This window comes from Pristiophorus japonicus, chromosome 9 (assembly GCF_044704955.1).
Source record: "Pristiophorus japonicus isolate sPriJap1 chromosome 9, sPriJap1.hap1, whole genome shotgun sequence".
Lineage (NCBI taxonomy): Eukaryota > Metazoa > Chordata > Chondrichthyes > Pristiophoridae > Pristiophorus > Pristiophorus japonicus.
Genome location: NC_091985.1, coordinates 111057356 through 111062853, shown reverse-complemented (window position 1 = coordinate 111062853; position 5498 = coordinate 111057356). Strand labels below are relative to the sequence as shown.

The window sequence follows — 5498 nt, the reverse complement described above, 5'->3', positions numbered from 1 at the left end:
ATTCAGTAATAGTGGGGTTCCACAAGGATCAGTGCTGGGACCCCAACTCTCTATATTAACGACTTAGAAGAAGGAACCGAGTGTAACGTAGCCAAGTTTGCTGACGATACAAAGATGCAAGGAAAAGCAATGTGTGAGGATGACACAGAAACTCTGCAAAAGGACATAGACTTGCTCAGTGAGTGGGCAAACATTTGGCAAAAAGTGGGCAAAAAAGTGATCCAGGTTTAAAATGCGGGCGGGGGCGGAAATGAGAGCGGGAACGTGATCTAGATGGTGCGTGTGTGGCAAGTGACATTATTGGACTGGACGAAATCTAGAAGTCATGAAACTGTCACTATTGACTTCATACCCAATAATCCTGTTCACAATCCGTGACCCACGCACACAATACACCGTTTATGGGCAAGTGTAAGGTCCAAAAATTGTTGGGGGGCAGATCATGAACCCGGTGGGAACTTGGGCAGGGGGCGAGTTAGTCAAGACCTTATTTGGGTGGTGGGAGAAAGTCTTAACCCGTGAGGGTGAGCCCTGTCTGTTCCAAGTGAGCTCTGTTCTGTCTGGAGTAGGCACTCAGAATAGCTCTAATTAAACTTTGCAAAGTCACTGATTACATTGGCAGGGAGGATCTAATTACACATTCCAGAGAAACAGCTGGGTGTGTCTTGTCCTCCAAGAGGACCAATCAGCAATCAGGTCTTGTCATCCAAGGGGACCAATCAGATCTTTGGTGTTGCAAATAAACATGTCCGAGCTATTTTTAGGTGGCGGACGCAGAAAGAAGTGCGGATGAGAGAGGGAACGGGAATGTGAGTGGAGAGAGAAACAAGGATAGCCGTATCGGTAATTAAAACGATAGTGGTAGAGAGACCTCGTGAGATGGCATGGTCAACGGAGTGGCAATGATTATGGGTAGGTGTGTTCTATATGGAAGGAGAAGTTAAGGGAGGGCAGTAAATTCGTGAGGAGAGAGAGTAACTTGTGGCACTAACTGGCAGGAAGGACCATCCAGCAGTGCTATTTAAAACACGAATACATTTCTTGTACAGCTTTTGATAAAAGACCCCGCCATTCTTCCTTGGGTGCACCTCTCAGTGCCGTAGCTTTTCACATGTACTTCCTGTTTTGTTAAAATCTTTCATTTTTTCAATGCTTCTTTCTATTGCCGTATGTAAAAATCATCTACAGAAAATTTTACAGCACAGAAACAGGCCATTCAGCCCAACAAGTCTTTGATGGCATTTATGCTTCACACGAGCCTCCTCCCAGCTTACTTCATCTCACCCTAACATTTTTTAAGATGACTCCACTGATACTTCCGCTCTGTGTTTATTTTCCAAGCTCTCCCCTTTGTTTTGATTACATAGAATTACATAGCACAGAAACGAGCCATTTGGTCCAACTAGTCTGTGCTGGTGTTTCTACCCCACACGAGTCTCCTCCCATTCTGCCTCATCTCAGCCTTTCAGAACATCTTTCTATTCCCTACTCGTCTACTTTTCTTTTGAAAGCATCTAAGCTATTTGCCTCAACCACTTCCTGTGGTAGCACATTCCAGGGAGGGCAACGGATGTTTGCCAGACTGATTCCTCGGATGGGGGTTGGGGGTGGTGGCGGTGGTGGAAATTGTCCTATGAGGAGAGATTGAGTAGACTAGGCCTATTTCTCTAGAGTTTAGAAGAATGAGAGGTGATCTCGCTGAAACTTACAAAATTCTTATAGGGCTTGACAGGGTAGATGCAGGGAGGATGTTATTCCTGCCTCGGGAGACTAGACCCAGGGCTCACAGTCTCCGAATAAGGGGTCGACCATTTACGATTGCGTGAGGAGAAATATCTTCACTCAGAGGGTGGTGTATCTTCGGAATTGTCTACCCCAGAGGGCAGTGGAGGCTCAGTCGTTGAGTATATTCAAGGTAGAGATCAATGGATTTTTGGATATTAAGGGAATCGAGGGATATGGGGATAGTGCAGGAAAGTGGAGCTGAGGAAAAAGATCAGCCATGATCTTATTGAATGTCGGAGCTGGCTCGAGGGGTCGAATGGCCTACTCCTGCTGCTATTTCTTATGTTCTTATCTGGGGAACAAAAATGAAACTGTTTTTTGGATCTGGGAGATGGAACAGTGGCTTGCTCTGTCTACTCCACACATTGACCTGGTATTGCAGTGCCTCTGGGAACATGCAGCTTCGCCTCTCTGGGGTGGGAAGTTGTAAAAGAGAAAAGAAGAAAAAGGGTTTACAGCTGCTTGACCGTGCTCTCCTTTCCTTCGTAGGTTGCTACTCGCCACAGGTCACTTCTCCGACCGCCGGTGCGCCATGTTGCCGCCTTCTGCTCAGCAAGGTCAGCAGCTGCCTTTGTGGTTTCCTTTCCGTATTTGAACGTGGGAACTTGTTCTATATAGAATCATGGGCTGCAATTTTGCCATTGTTTAGTGGACAGGATGGGTGGTGGGTTAGTTGTGAACTTTAAAATGATTGACAGCGAGCCAGGAACCCGCTGTCAAAACGCGCACACCTGCATTTCCCGATGTCGGGTCTGCCAGCGCTGAGCAGACCTGACCGGCAGTGGCGGGGGACACAATTCAAATCATTGGTGGCTTGTTTACAGCCACTTCACAATGCTTTTCCTCCCGCTTTTTGAATTGGACAGGTCGCCTACCGGTATCACCACTGTGCTTAGTGCTCGTCTGTGAAGCTGAGGCGGGAGGTCACTGGCCATTGAATCTGTTGATGAGTTGACAGCTTCAAATGTCACGTCAAAGCTCCGAGCCAATTGAGAAATGTTCCCTTATCTAAACTGCATTTCCAGTAGGGAGATTCAGAAATGCTGAAAGTCTTTACACGAGTCTCCATCCAGTCTGACCTCATTACCTCTGCCACCATTGACAGATCGCTTCTGTCATCTCTACTTCACCTGCCATCTATTCCATCAGCAGGGGTGCACTTTATGCTCTCTCACCTTGCTCCTCCGAATCTGACCACAATCAGCCCCGACACTCACGTCACCAGGCACACCGGCAGCACCAACAACAACACCAGCAACCTTCTCCGTAATCACCTGATGCTGCACAGGACAGAGGGCATCAACACCCGACCACATTGCTGCCAGGGATGGCCTCACCATGGCCAGATTTATTCCAGTATCCCGAAAACCTCCTTGTTTACCGTAGCTTTGGCCAGGTCCTCTTCCTTGGTAAACATACTTCCATGAACCAGCCACTGACTGAGAGTAAATGTTTCTTTTTTCCCCTTTCCATTAGAAAGTATTCCTTGATGTATTCAAGAGTGGTAACTTGGTGCAGTTTTATTAATACAGCTGAAAATGGGATTTATCAGGGAAACGAAGCATTTGTAGAGGGTGTCTAGTCCTCCCTGAATTGGTGCTGCTGGTGTGCCCGATGATGCTGGTGTTGGGACTGAATGTGGAGATAGAGTGTGTTATGGTACTATGTCAGCTGCTGTGGAGTTGTTTGCTTATACCCTGCTTTGTGTTGTACATAGTGCCATATGTCCTTGTTATCCATGGGTCTTGCCTTGCAGTTTGGCCTAGTTTTGGGCTAATTGTTGTTTTATTTCCTTCTACCTTGCCTCCCTTTGTGCTGGCTGGCTGCAGCTTAAATTGCTTGAAGTTCCTTATCCTTTCTGTCGTTTTACAGTTTCCTTGTTTGCAAGCTGGATGCCTAAGTTTGTAGGTGTGAGCAGTGATGGCTAATTTTGATTGTTGAGTGTTTGACCTTTGAAGCATTTGAACGGTATCTATCATCTTGTGGTTTTTCAGGTTTCTGACTCGCTGTGTAAAGTGTGTGAGGTTTAAGCCCATTGTTGTACGGGTGGTTGTAGTTTTCAGAGCAGCACACATGTATGTGGCTGGTTTAAAGTTTGCTAAGGCAAAAGCTGGAGCTAAAAGACTGGTTGCGGGCAGCGGGAGTGTGTTTTGCGAGAGAATGTGCAAAGAAATTGTTGTTGGTGTGTGGGGGAAGTGTGTGGGTATTTGTCAGATGAGAGTGTCAGCAGAGCTTTGTAATGCATGTAATAAGCATGTTGTGTTTTTTGAAATTTGAGAGTGAATGTCAAGCCTGCCCCCGGGTTTTGCATGGCAGAAGGGAAACTGTGGCCCTTCCCCACCGTGACTTTGCGGCGACTGCATAAAAAGAAAGAAGAAAAGGAGATGTTTTGAATGAATCTGCTTTTAATTTTGAAATTCTCCCAAAAGGGAGGTGCACCGTTCCCAGAGACACTGCAATACCGGGTCGATGCGTGGAGTGGACGGAGCAAGCCCCTATTCCATCTCCCTGTTCCAAAAATCAATTTAATATATGGTCCCCAGATAGGGGACGTATCAGATATTAAACTGATAAGAACAGATACTACACTTGATCTTAGCCAAAAGGCCGAGAAGCGATGCCGCGGCGGCCCAAACTGTTCTCAGCTCCCGTTTGCCCTCCCTTTATTGAGTCAGAATGACTGTGCCCAAAGACATATAACTGTTGACTCTTTCACTGTTATTTTCTAATTGGAACAGATTAGTTTACAGAAGTTGCCTTTTTCCCTTTTTCAGTGAAACTGCTTCATAGATATGTAAAGTGACAGTATTCCAGCAATCAGATGGAGAGGGTTGTGCCTATCCACACGTACGTCACTGTCAGAGGCTGCGATGCAACCAAAACGTTTTCCAGCAGCTGCGTGAGTGACAACACTACAACCGACTGGTGAGGTGATCTGGCTTCATAACTGTACACACGGGGCTCAGTTTTGGCCAGGAGTTGCTCTGGTTTTTTTTGCAGTAACTTGGTTTTTCTGGCGTAACTTCAAAATCCCCATTTCCCCAATCAATTTGCACCAGTGTAACTCAGTTACGATTCTTTCAGTTCGTTTTTTTTTCTCGAAAGGGGACGTTACCAGCCACCTACGCCAGTTCTGCCCATTTAGGCAACTTTGGCCAGCTAATAGTTACTCCAGCGTATGTGGCCACTTCAGAAAACCCTTGGGGAGAGTTAAAGAAATCGGCGCAGGTCTGGGACTTAAACATACAGGGGTATCTGACAATTCGGAGGGATAGACAAGAAGGGAAAGGAGGTGGGGTAGCTCTGTTAATAAAGGATGATATCAGGGCAGTTGTGAGAGATGATATTGGCTCTAATGAACAAAATGTTGAATCATTGTGGGTGGAGATTAGAGATAGTAAGGGGAAAAAGTCACTGGTGGGCGTAGATTATAGGCCCCCCCAAATAATAACTTCACGGTGGGGCGGACAGTAATCGAGGGAATAATCGAGGATGTGAAAAAGGAACGGCAGTAATCATGGGGGATTTTACAGATATATAAAACGGAAAAGAGTGACTAAAGTAAATGTTGGTCCCTTAGAAGATGAGAAGGGGGATTTAATAATGGGAAATGTGAAAATGGCTGAGACCTTAAACAATTATTTTGCTTCGGTCTTCACAGTGGAAGACACAAAAACCCTGCCAAAAATTGCTGGTCACGGGAATGTGGGAAG

At 46.1% G+C, this 5498-nt stretch overlaps 1 non-coding gene across 1 annotated transcript; it reads right to left on the bottom strand.

Annotated features, from left to right (window-relative positions):
• Positions 1–4213: 4213 nt before the first annotated feature.
• On the bottom strand, positions 4214–4404 carry LOC139274455 (U2 spliceosomal RNA). Its single transcript, XR_011595513.1, has one exon. It is a non-coding gene; the product is annotated as a U2 spliceosomal RNA (small nuclear RNA).
• Positions 4405–5498: the final 1094 nt, after the last annotated feature.